Source organism: Schistocerca piceifrons, chromosome 3, assembly GCF_021461385.2.
Source record: "Schistocerca piceifrons isolate TAMUIC-IGC-003096 chromosome 3, iqSchPice1.1, whole genome shotgun sequence".
NCBI classification, from domain to species: Eukaryota; Metazoa; Arthropoda; class Insecta; order Orthoptera; family Acrididae; genus Schistocerca; species Schistocerca piceifrons.
Genome location: NC_060140.1, coordinates 22,160,551 through 22,174,698, shown reverse-complemented (window position 1 = coordinate 22,174,698; position 14,148 = coordinate 22,160,551). Strand labels below are relative to the sequence as shown.

Below are 14,148 nucleotides of genomic sequence, written 5' to 3'. Positions count from 1 at the left end.
CCGACAAGAGCCCTCTCCAGTCCCAAAACAAAGACACTGTAATTTTCCTCTCTGAAGGTTGAACTTCAAATTGTTTGGGGAGGATGGAGAATGGATATGGTGCCAATGCAGAGGCAGTCTTTTTGACACCCATGTTTCATCCCCAGTCACAAGTGAGTCAAGAAAGAATTTATTCTCAGTTTGAAAACACTTAATAAATTTGTGTGCAGCCAACACGTGATTTTCGCAGTGTTCCGAAGTGAACATTTTTTGTACCCACCTTGCATTTCTTAAATCTAAGTCCTTCTGACATGATTTCATCCAGGAGACTTCATGAAATGTGCGTAAAACTTACTTTAAGGGAGTCAAGAATCACACAGTGATTAATGTGAACTTTTCCTTCAACCCATTGTACAAACTCTTCTGGAACGAAAGACAGTCTCCCACTTTTTTCTTCATTGTAGATGTCGGTACAGCCTTACTTAAATAATCTAACACACTTGGTAACATGCCAACAGTTCATTACCTTGGAACCATAGGTTTCCACAAGCTGGCAATGGATACTGGCCACCATTTCGTTGTACAAAATCAGGAACCGAATGACTGAATGAATCTCACACTTGCTGTCAGTGGAGCAAGAGGAGGATGCACTGGATCAATGTGTTATGTTGCTCTGATGACATTCTGTAATTGACTGAGGTGCTCAACAGCCCTCTATTTAAACTGGAAGACACAACTCTCAACCAGTTTCGAGAAAGTCAAGTTTAAAATTTTAGATGTGCTTCTATACTATTTACAGTCACTTGTATTCATAGACTCCATACCTGTGGGATTAATTGCTTAGTCTTAGAAGCGCAAGCTCTCTGGATCAAATCTCGTCGCCTGTATTCTTTCTGTTTCTCTTTGCCCCCTCTTTCCCACCCCATTTTCCATGTAATTCTGACAATGGATATGTGTGATATGCCACAATACTGCGTGGTATGGAAGAATCATTTATGAATGTAAATCATGTTTGTTTTGAATAGTGACTGAAAAAACAACACACATGCAAAAATTCAGCGTTCATTACATGTGCTATATGTTGCCAAAATTATTATTTTCCAAGTTTCTATGATCAGTACCATATGCAGAGCTCATAGGTTACACATTATACTTCTTACTACGGAGTCATTCCACGTCAAATCATGCAGGTCATGTCACTCATCACCTCAAATTTTCATGAAACTTTGCATGTTTGCCTATACTTATAACATAAGAACTTGCGCACAATCTTTATGCTCTAGGACAAAAACTTTTTTCTGTATCTATTTTAAATGTAGAATATTCTGATAACTGGGCTCTGAAAGACTGTCAGTTCAAAATGGTACTTACCTACATAAATGCCCATAACTCAGGTGTTTATGAACCTTTTGATTTGGATTTTTTTTTTAATAAGAGAAGCATATACTTAACAGATACCTAATTATTTCAGCAGTAAAGTTACAAAGAACAATACAAAAAAAATTAATGTATGTCACTTTCCAATTTCCAGAAAAAACTAAAGACACATTGATAAATGCTTATATCACATTCTTCAACCTGGTGGGAACTTATAATTGGTCTTAAATAACTCCCAAGACAGTACACATTGTAACAAAACAAAATCATTAATGGGTTTTCTACAAATACACACACAAATAAATCTGAAATCACAATACTTTGTCGTGTGGTGGAAATAAATACTGCTTCAGATTTTCACGGAGCTTTTTCTTCTTGTTACTTCATGCATGGCAATAGCCAATGCAAAATTTCTCCATATACTTCATGTACTTTGAGTGGAAAAAATGGAATTTTTTTACAAATGTAAATGCTGCAACTGAAGTTTGTCATTTGGATTGCATTGCTTCAGACAATAATAACAATAATAATAATAATAATAATAATAAGAAAAATAACAAACTATCATATTTTCAACACATTATTGTCATATTTTCCCAGATGTCACACAAGGGATGTATCTTTATTGGGAAAAAAAATTAATAACTATTCTTGACTTGTGGGAATATAGAAAATTAACTTTAGCTGTTGTGGTCCAAACAATGATTTTTAAATATGTAAAAAACTTCTGACAGCTGATACCAGATTTATTTTTATCAAAACTCTGATAATATTTTTTAAAAAAGTATAAAGAAGCAGCACCCTAGGTTTTGATAGATATTGGATGTTCATTAAACATGTATCACACCATTGTTCAGAAGATCATTCAAATCAGATTATGTAAACTGATAACCTGTAGGCAGGCTGCCTCATGAAAGTACAGAGCCGAAAGTTATACATTTAACTGAAACATTTTCATTGCACGGGTAAACTTTATTTAAACTGTCGAACTAGCATCTTTAACCAACAATTATTCTAGCCACACTAATGTTAATTTAAAATGTAAATGTTCAGCAATGAAGATCTCTGAAACTATCAATGACACTTCTTAAGAGAATGTCTGTTTTTAATCCACCGTAACAAATTATATTGTTTACTTCATATTTTTTCCATTAAAGTAATACATTCTGCCTAATGATGTTGACTTACATACACCAACTGCACATAAAATGTTTTCCAAAGGCAACTAACAAGTCTTACTTCTCAGGCCAAAAGAATGACACTGCTGGTCCAGGTAGGTGGAAAAAATATAGTTCATCATAGACATTTGTGACGACAGCAAAGTACCACCTGTCATTATATACAATTTGTAGTGCGTTGAGAATTTCGGGGTAAATTCTAGAGACACTCATATTTCACCCTTGAACACATGATATTTTAAGGATGAGTGTGTGAGTATGGAAATGCATCTACTGCACTATGGTTTATGTGTGTGCAGGATGGGCGTGTGTTACGAGAAGACTAAAGTTGTGTCGGTCTATCGGTGTTGACAAGTGGTGGCCGCGCATGCCTTGGAAGCCGTATGTCCAGTACAAGGAGTAATCCAGGGCTACTCTTTGACAGTGAAGTAGTAGTGACTGTTGACAACAATCGAAATATGCTTTATCTAGAGTCTCTTATATTCTGTTGTTTGACTTGCTAGGAGCAAGAACTGTTTTGACAAGGGTTATTAAAACCAATGTAATGATATATGTTAAGTACTAAGCTCTTCCAGATGGGGTTGATTTGTGAGACTTGAAAGCACATGTGAAACTTGTGTAGTTGTTTTAGTGTGAAGAAGAAAATATAGCAAAGTTGATATGAAAGTATTCTGAGAGTAAGAAATCATTTCAAAAGTAGAAAAGTAGTTCCGTATCATTTCCCTAACCAGCATGAAATCTTTGGAGAAGAAGCACTGTGAAGATCAACGCAGCCATCTGTCCTGAGAAGAAGATCGGCTCCACACAATATGTAAATCACCTGTGAGAGATGTGCGAGTCTTGCACCCCAGTGCTACACGGTCTACGGTCATCAGGAAAACGTTAGAAACTGCTACAAAAGAATTTTTTTGAGGACGAGTGCATGTCCATTGTGGGGCATTTTCATTCAATGAAATAATCAAGGAAGGCTTTTCAGAAGAAGTTACTCTTCTAATCTCTAAAGAATCACAAGAAAGTGGTTTGCAATGGTTAAAATTCCTAGTACCAGGTATTTTGTGGGTTGTCGAAAATCTCTTACCGAGGTTCCTGTAAAGGAAATCTACACTGACTTTTTCTAAGAAGTGACAAGAACGTTGTCAATATTAGCTTTGCGGAAATCCTAAATGCCAGATGTAGTTGTTATTTGTGTATCATCTGCTAGTTGACGACTAGCTCTTCTCAATTTACGTTTTACAGTTCCTCCCAAACCATCACACACAGATTTACTGTGGCTACTAGCGAAAAAGGAATGCACAGTTTCAACAGAAATATTGTTTTTGTGCTCACACAAGTTTTTAAAGCTTTTTCTATTCTTATATTGAGCAGCACATCCAGCAGTGAAATAATGCACTTTCTTCACTTGTGGGTAATGCTCCAGCTACTTAACCAGTTCCTTCTGGAAAGCATTTACAAATCCTACATCATGTTCCATTGAGTGGTACTTAAGATAAGTAAATAAATTAGTGAAAGCAAAGTGAAGTAGAAATTAGAAAATAAATGAAGAACTTGGTTTAGTTTGAGAGTTACATACTGACAAACAGCGGGCAGAGCAGAAGAGACAATGACCGTGAAGTCAGCAAGTTAAGGTGAAGCCATTGCCCTCCCCACATAAGCGGACGCTGTCGATTCAGCCGTCAGGGCATCGCCCGACCGGCTCACGTGTTTCTCAGTTGTCACATGTGAGCCTACATTCCGAGAGCCAATGACCGACGTTAAGAAGATTCTTCGAGAAGCTTTTCAACGTGACAGAAGAGGCAATGACCATGAAGTCGTTCACCTCCAGTGAACTGAAGTGAATAAATACGCGAGACGCAGTAGGCCCGACAAGGAGAGAAGAGTAGCAGTAGTTTTCAGTCAGTTTCGGTGCTGAAGACCGTCACGCAAGAAGAGACTACATCATACACAGACGCACCACGTCCACCGCTGTAATGGAACAGCAAGCAGCAGCCTCAGTGCCAGAAGACAGAAGTTAAAAGGTATTTGAAGACTGATTTTTACATACCCGGGTGACTCGTGAGGACGGGAAGGAGACGGCCTCACATCAGCAGTCACCTGTGAGCTGAGATGAAGATCTGACAGCCGAAGACTGGCAAGTGGGAGTCCGTTGTTCGAGTCCGGGACACTGGCCTTCCCCCGCCACGCCGCTCCGCTGGCCGACGCACAACACACACGGCCGCTTAGAGAAGAGAAACACTGGGATGCCACATCCAAGGTATCACTACCCGATGCGCGACTTTGCTCTCAATAATTAAACGGGCCACTGCACAAGGTGCGTCTCCAGTCAACTGGGCGAGACGGCGACACGAGATACACACCACCAGGCGTAATCAGACGCTGCCGCAGCAGAAGGCCTCGCAAACAACACAGCTGCCGCTCTCCGAGCCAGAACATCCAGTAAGATACAGTTGTACAAAACTTTCAATAAAAGTTATCTTATGTAAAAATGCTGTTTCATTCTACCTCATCCCTGAGCCAAGGAAGAACCCACCCTGCCCACATGTTGTTAAGAGAGAAAAAGTAATTTTACGGTATGTTGATGATTTTCACTTATGGACCGTCTGACAGCAACTGAATAAAACACAATTTTAGTGCCATACGCGTTTCGCCTTTATTTTCTGCAAGGCATCATCAGTGGCCTGTAATATGTACATATGTTAGCTATTTTATTTACATTTTTGCCACTGTGCCTATAGGTTATAAACAGTTCTGGTGCTTGGTATTTCCTATTAAGTAGTAATGTTTTGAACTGTACTTACAGGTTGCGTAGACAGTTTCTTACATATTACGCTCCTGTTGCATTTTTGGTCTTGTTCTTCTTCCTATGAGCGCCAATTTGCTGTTTTTTCTGCATTCCACAGCACTATGCACTGAACGCTTTTTTTAATGCAATGTTTTGGTTTCTGTTGCCGACTGTCAAATGTTTTTGCCAAAGATCGAATATTACTGCCAAACTTATGAGTGTAACTATCGAAGTACCTGTGGTCTGTTCGTGTATGCATTTGTGTGTGCGCTTGTGTGTGTGTGTGTGTGTGTGTGTGTGTGTGTGTGTGTGTGTGAGTGAGTGTTTTTTGGTGTCATATTATTTTATTTTATTTTATTGTATTTAATTATTTATTTTTGTTTATGTCCTGTGTATGTGTGTGTGTGGGTGTTTTGGTGTGATATATATATATATATATATATTTTTGTGCTGTGTGTGTGTCTGTCTGTATTTTGGTGTTATGCATTATTTTTTTTTTTTTTTTTTTTTTTTTTTGGAGGGGTGGGGCTGTGTGTGTGTGTGTGTGTGTGTGTGTGTGTGTGTGTGTGTGTGTATTTTGGTGTTATATACTTTTTTTATGTTATCATTTCCTTTATTAAGTGTAGTAAGGAGCCTGTGCTGATGTGTGTTTGTTCATTTATCACATGTTTGTTTTCTGCTATGGCTTTCTGGATGTGGAAGTTTTCTTGCATTTGTATAAGATGTTTGTCATGGTTCTTATTCTCATTATCTTCATTTCTTGTTCCATGTTTGTAGGATGATGGTTGTAGTGTTTTAAATGTTCTGCAAATGTGGAATGGTTTGTTTCATACTTCCAACATCTGATATGTTCTTTGTATCTTGTTTCAAAATTCCTGCATGTCATGCCTATGTATACTGCATCACAACTTTGACATTCAAGTTTATATATTCCTGATTGTTGGAATTTGTCCCTCTTGGTAGCTGGCTGGCTTAGGTGTGATTGAAGGGTTTGCCCAGGCTTATATGCTATTTTGAAGCCCTGTCTCTTTAGGATGTTTGCAACTCTGTGTGTTAGTTTGTGTGTGTAGGTCATGGTGTACCATCTGGTTCTTTTCTGTGTGGTGTTGTCATTGTGTGTGTTTGTTGAGTGTGTTTGTAAGTTTTCAGCTTGTGAGTTCTTTTGTATTGTGGAAATGTTGTGTTTGTTTTTTTATTTGTGTTTTTATTTTTTGATTGAGCCTGTGTACCACATGTGTGTCATAACCGTTGTTCCTAGCTATTTGTATGATCGTGTTCATTTCTTGTTCATAGTTTCTCTTACTGAGTGGGATTCTGTTTAATCTATGTAACATGTGTCTTAGTGCTGCAAATTTCTGGCTTTGGGGGTGGTTGGATGTGGAATGTATTATTGTGTCCATGGCTGTTGGTTTTCTAAAGATGTTAAATGTATGTTTTCCATTTTCTTTTTTAATTGTAATGTCAAGAAAATTTATTTGATTTTCTTTTTCTTTTTCAAGTGTGAATTTTATGTTCTTATGAGCTTTGTTTATTTCTGAATGGAGTTCATCTATTTTTTCACTTGGCTCGTCTACCAAACAAATAATGTCATCCACGTATCTGTACCGATATATGATTTTGAAACTTTCATTTGTGGTTATCTTATCAAATATCTGATTTTCAAGGTGACTGATGAAAATGTTTGCTAGTGTTCCTGATATTGGGGATCCCATGGGCAGTCCATCAGTTTGTAGATAATATTCTTCCTCAAACTGAAAGTAGTTTTGTTCAGTTGTCAGTCTGAGCATATCTGTTATTTCTTTTATTGCGTCTGTGGTGAGGTTGCTGTGGGATGAGAGATTTTGTTCTATGATTTCTATTGTTTCTGTGATAGGGATGGAGGTATACATATTTTCTATATCGAATGAAATCAGTGATGCTGTGTGTGGTACCTGTATGTTCTGTATATTCTCTATATGTGTGCATGTGTGCGAGTGTATACCTGTCCTTTTTTCCCCCTAAGGTAAGTCTTTCCGCTCCCGGGATTGGAATGACTCCTTACCCTCTCCCTTAAAACCCACTTCCTTTCGTCTTCCCCTCTCCTTCCCTCTTTCCTGATGAGGCAACAGTTTGTTGCGAAAGCTTGAATTTTGTGTGTATGTTTGTGTTTGTTTGTGTGTCTATCGACCTGCCAGCGCTTTCGTTCGGTAAGTCACCTCATCTTTGTTTTTATATATAATTTTTCCCACGTGGAATGTTTCCTTCTATTAAAATAAATAATTAAATACAATAAAATAAAATAAAATAATATGACACCAAAAAACACACACACACACACACACACACACACACACACACACACACAAGCGCACACACAAATGCATACACGAACAGACCACAGATACTTCGATAGTTACACTCATAAGTTTGGCAGTAATATTCGATCTTTGGCAAAAACATTTGACAGTCGGCAACAGAAATCAAAACATTGCATTAAAAAAAGCGTTCAGTGCATAGTGCTGTGGAATGCAGAAAAAACAGCAAATTGGCGCTCATAGGAAGAAGAACAAGACCAAAAATGCAACAGGAGCGTAATATGTAAGAAACTGTCTACTCAACCTGTAAGTACAGTTCAAAACATTACTACTTAATAGGAAATACCAAGCACCAGAACTGTTTATAACCTACAGGCACAGTGACAAAAATGTAAATAAAATAGCTAACATATGTACATATTACAGGCCACTGATGATGCCTTGCAGAAAATAAAGGCGAAACGCGTATGGCACTAAAATTGTGTTTTATTCAGTTGCTGTCAGACGGTCCATAAGTGCAAATCATCAACATACCGTAGTATTACGCGCAACTGAGGAGGACAGGACCAAAAAATTGAAGATGTCAAAAAGTAATTTATTTAGTATTTTCACTCTGATATAATGCTTTAGAATCAAATGCCCTTTGCAGAAATGCTCATCCTGACATTTGACTAGCATCAAAAGAGAAAATCCAGTTACATTTAGTGACAGAATTGTTACACTTATAAAGCAATGGTTCACTATTACCAATTTACTTTCTTCATTTACCACATTAACACACACAGGATGGATTGTACAGCTGCTTCTGGTCCAGTAATAACTCTGAATTTCATTCTAAATTACAAAACTGTAGTTTTCAGCAAAGTCAATTAACAGAATTGCTTTTTCTGGGGTTAGATTTTCTTTCAATTTTTTCAATGATTTTGACTAACACTTAGATATAAATGAGTGTGGTTTAAGTGCCTGTAATTTTATTACCAACAAGTTGATGTATTCACCAACAGTTGCAGGCTGTTTTACCAGTTCTGCCTGATGATCTCTGTCTATCTACTGGATGAGCTCAATTTCATCATCAGCATCTTTGTAAGTTAATTTATGTTTTAATTATTCATTAATTTCTGTTTGTTATCACTGAGACAATTATCACAGTGATTAAGCATGCAGTAGTTTTCAGAGTCATATATAAGAAATTTTATAAGTTCTTTGTATGTTTCTTCAATGTGTTCTGCACCCAAAAGCAATTTTACATTTTGGTGGATAAACACACACACACACACACACACACACACACACACACACACACAGTGAATGAGTGCCGGCAGCACCAGCCAAAATACACCACTTCAGTCTCAGTGAACAGAATTTAGAAATACCAATGTTAATGTTCGTATTCTCTCATTTAAAACAAGAGCACAGTTCTCTTAAGTTGCAAAGGATGAGTCTGTTACGCATATACACATTCTTCTGAATGCTAACTTCGTCTTTTGATCCTTTTAACATTTGAGTATGTTTATCATTTTGGTAGAAATCAGTGACAATCTTTACTACTTCACGGGCAATAACTTTCCCCCTGTTTGGTTTAGGAACTGATAAAATACCCTTATCTGTTTTCAGCTTCCTTGCTTGTCGAACCACGTACTCACTAACACTGAATTTTGACATTATGTTTTATTTTGATCAAGAGGGTGGAGCTAAAGTTAAAATTTCAATTCCTTAAGCTACTCTTACACTAACCACATTTTCTTTCATTAACAATATCATGGCATCAAAATCGTTGGCTTTCTTAACAATTTCACCATCAAATTTTTCTTCTCTACGGTCAGGATCTTCAATACTGCAATCTAGTGCCTGTCCCACTTTTCTATCCATATCATGCTTCACTTTTTCTAGCTTCTTTTTGCCATATGATGCCTTGCTGTGATTTGGAATGGAGTGAACTTTTAAGGAAGAGCATCCTCAATACTTTGACTTTTTAGTAATGATTCATGAGATGTCACCTCCGGATCATTTGCATCACTTTCATTTCTTTCACTGATGTAAGTTTTCTGTTCACAAATCTTACGACATGTTGTGCACAGTTTTTGGCCTGGTTTTAGCACTTAATGTTTTAGACAAAGACTGGCCTCAAAGATTTTTTAACTATTTGTCTGTGTTTTTTAAAAGGATCACAAGTTCTTTGATGACTTTCAAAAACTTTCAAGTAATAGTATTTGTGATGTTTCAAAACAGTATCTGTGATGTCCACACATAGCAGCGCTTTCTTGATCTTGTGGAATGCTTATATTGGATAGCAGCAATATGAAATCTCATTGGGCTTCACTCAACTCTTCTATTTTGTGTAGAGTTTTTACTAAGGTACAGGTTGCCAAATGACATGGTGCTTTTAGCAATTTTCCAACAGTGCATCAACTCACATTTTCCAATGCAATTAACTGAGTACTACTTCACTTAAAACATACTATGTACAAGTGGAATGACAGATCTGCGCCACAAACAGGTAAGACCTATCACACAGAAAGACAATGAGCAACTGAGGCCAGATAGATTAAGTGTTGCATGCCAGTTATTCTCAACAATGAATTTAAGAAATTGTTTCCTTCCTTTCATGCCAATAAAGGTTTCAAAAACAAGTTACTGCTGTCTAAGAACTCTTTTGAGCAGGTGATTGACTGAACACATAAATAATATATAGTATAGTCTTTAAAAATTACTGATATGAGTGTGTGCGAGTGTATACCTGTCCTTTTTTCCCCCTAAGGTAAGTCTTTCCGCTCCCGGGATTGGAATGACTCCTTACCCTCTCCCTTAAAACCCATATCCTTTTGTCTTTCCTTCTCCTTCCCTCTTTCCTGACGAGGCAACCATTGGTTGCGAAAGCTAGAATTTTGTGTGTATGTTTGTGTTTGTTTGTGTGTCTATCGACCTGCCAGCGCTTTTGTTTGGTAAGTTTCATCATCTTTCTTTTTAAAAATTACTGAATTAGTCAAGTGAAAGGAAATAAATTTTCTCATTTAAAGTTAACTTGCCTGCCTAGAATGAGTTATACTTAAATATGCTAATTTGCTATTCTTGCATCTGAGGCAGGGAGTGGATGAACTAACTTAAAATGACACTTTTCCATCACAGCAAAAATTATTCTGATTTCAGATATGTGTGTGTCAATTATCAGAGGACCAAATAAAATTTTTATTTTATTAGAAAGCTTACAATCTACGGGATTATTTAGGGCCAAAATCAGGTTCCCAGCAGGTTGGAAAAATGCGATACAAGCATTTTTCCACATCCTCGTAATTTTTCTGAAATTGAAAATTGACATACATTAATATTGTTTAAAAATTTTCTTTGGAACTTTACTGCTTCAATAACTGGATATCTGTCAACTAAATGCCTTGCTCAACTTCTGAAAAAATAAAGGAAAAAAAAAAATCCAAATCAAAAGCTTCATAAACACTTGGCATCTGAGTTATGGGCACTTATGTAGATAAGTATCATTTTGCATTGACATTCTTGCAGAGCCCAGTTATCAGAATATCACTACATGTAAGGTTCAATATAAAATATAGTTGTAGTCTGAGACCCCTATGCTATAAGCAAATATGCTAAGTTTTGTGAAAATCTGAGATTGAGGATTACAAATGCTTGAATTATCGGGTGTTTTGATGTATAATGACCCTAATGTAGATACAATAATATAAATAAAATGATTATACTGATTTGACTAAGTTATTTTGCATCCTTTTTTCCCCCCAACCTCCTACAAAAATCTTTTTTTCTCCTTTTCTCGGGGTAAAGGACGCAAAGATAATAAATGAATCATTGAATATCGAATAATTTGCAGTCATAATAAATCTGGTGTTAGAATTAAGTAAAGTATCAGCAGTGAGATTTGATACAGAGATCTCGCACTTGTTCTCTTGTCTGCCAACTCCTTGAATACTAAAGACTGGGCAAAATATTGGCTCGGAGCATAAGTGCGTAATGTTTTTTTTCCATTAGTTAAAAAAAAAAAAAAACATAACAGTCATCAATAATAATTTCTCCTTCACTATTTAAAATAGTCTCCCGGCACGGGTAACTTTTTGATTCTGCGACTGGAGAAATTGTGTAGCTTTGAGGCAAAGAACTCATCGAGCCACGTTCAGAGTGCATTCTCATCTGGAACGGTAGTTCCTCGAAGGCTGTTCGGCACAAAGAGGGAAAGGTGAAAATGTGATGAAGCAAGACCAGGTGACTGAGGTTGATGCGGAAAGACTTTCCAATCTAACTCCTGTGCAGTGTTTGCTGTCAGCCTAGCAGAACCCAGGCAGATGTTACTGTGGAGTGACATCACTTCACACAGTCTTCCTGGTCTTCATCCTCGGATTGCATCTGCAAGACGTCTCGGTTGTTGTCAATACATGTCAGCAGTGAATGTTACACCTCAGAGAAGCAACTCATAATATACCACAGCGTCACTCTTCCATCAGATATATAACATTATATTTTCTGGATGCACACAGTCTTTGTACGGGTGTTGCTGCTCTGTTTGGGCTCGAACATTCCTTCCTTTTCCTTATATTAGCATAAAGACGACATTTCTCGTCACCAGTAATGATCGGGATAGGAATGGTCGGTGTTTTTCATAAACCAATTAATGACGAGCAAGCAGAGATGCACATACGGTCACCTGATGATTTTTGTGATTTTGGCTTAGGGCATGCAGCATTCCATACGCCAATTTCTGTAGCCCACAACGTGCAAATGTTGCACAATGGTGGAATGATCGCAGTTCGTCACATTTATCAGTTGTCAAATACAGTGATGTGGATCATTGTGGATTAATGCATTTAAACAATTTTCATCTATCCCTGAAGATTTCCCCGAACGTGTAAAGTCACTATTGTCAAAAAGATCTTCCTCGAAATGAGAAAACCGTATTCTAGTCGTGCTCTGTCAAATGGGCTCTGTCAAATGGCATTATCCCCACACACAGCTTTGCACCTCTATTGAACTCAAACAGAAGATTATGTCATTCTCCACTTGGCATTCCATTTTCTGGCATTCACAGCTCCACTCAGTATCTACAAAAGACTATACGTAAATTTAAATGGCAACATTGACCTATGAGGGTAATTCCAAAAGTAAGGTCTCCTATTTTTTTATAAGTACATAGTCATGTTTATTTCTACAATGGTTTACGTCACTTTACAGCTTGAACATTTAGCTATTTTTCGACATAATCACCGTTTCTGTCGATGCATTTTTGTAGACATTGTGGCAGTTTTTGTAGGCCCACGTCATACCAGCTCACCGCCATGCTTTTCAGAAAGTTATGAATCTCTTCTTTCACCTCGTCATTGGAGCTGAATCGGTTTCCGGCCAAATGTTCCTTTAACCTAGGAACAGGTGAAAGTCACTGGGAGCCAAATGAGGACTATAGGGTGGGTGGGTGATTGTGTTCCACTGAAACTGTTGCAGGAGAGCAATGGTTTGCAGAGTGATGTGTGGGCGAGCGTTGTCGTGGAGAATGTGTACGCCCTTTCTGAAGAGAATGGTGGTGAGCTGGTACGCCATGGGCATACAAAAACTGCCACAGCATCTACAAAAATGCATCAACAGAAACGGTGATTATGTCGAAAAATAGCTAAATGTTCAAGCTGTAAACTGATGTAAACCATTGTAGAAATAAACAGGTCTATGTACTTATAAAAAAATAGGAGACCTTACTTTTGGGATTATCCTCGTACAAATAAAAAATGACAATCGATACATAAACCCTTAGCAACCAGAGTGTCAAGTGTTCTCGAAAGATGGCATCTTCCTCTTCATCCATGTTGCAGTCCTAGTTGTGCTCCATACAGCTGTAAATATGAATGACATTGGTAAAGAGAAGTTCTTACAGTCTCCTCTTGAGAGAGCCACTGGGAGCACCCAAGTGCAATTTTTGTATACAGTGCATATCACAATTACTGACACAGATGAAAGTGTATGAGGGAAAAAAGGTGGAAGTGCCAAACGGGGAGGGGTTGGGTGCCAAATGATAAATTGCTTGTGTGGAAAAACATTTTTGAACCAGCCCTGAGTATATACAGGGTGGGCAAAGTATAACTGGCCTATTCAATATTTATAAGACCCCACACGTAACTGACCCTTGTTAACCAATTGCCCATCACAGATAATGCAGAAAACCGGGATTTTGATACACTAATCAGCTGCTGTCACAAGTCTGCGGATGCACATCTAACGCATGCGCTGTTAAAAGTGCTTCACTGTGTCATGATGTTTGAGTGAGTGAGATGAGCAGATATATTTAGTTACCAGTTGAATGCAACAGAAAATGGTGCTCACAATATAAGTGTGTGTTCATTGTCAAGTGCTATGCAAAGGACTAATATGCAACTCTCTACTTTTACAAGTGCCTGTCTACTGCACAATGACACCCCCCCCCCCTTTTTTGTCTGTTCTCGTGTCCCTGAGGGGGCGACATTTTGCGCCAGTTTTGGTAATGTTAGTGGTAGTTAGTAGCTGGATGCCACTTCTTGATGCATCACTTCCCTACGGG

At 37.8% G+C, this 14,148-nt stretch overlaps 1 protein-coding gene across 1 annotated transcript in view; it reads right to left on the bottom strand.

Moving 5' to 3' along the window:
* LOC124788041 (pre-mRNA-splicing factor ATP-dependent RNA helicase PRP16) overlaps positions 1 to 14,148 on the bottom strand; it is a 190,143-nt gene that overhangs the window by 124,735 nt on the left and 51,260 nt on the right. The gene's annotated exons all lie outside the window — the stretch shown is intronic.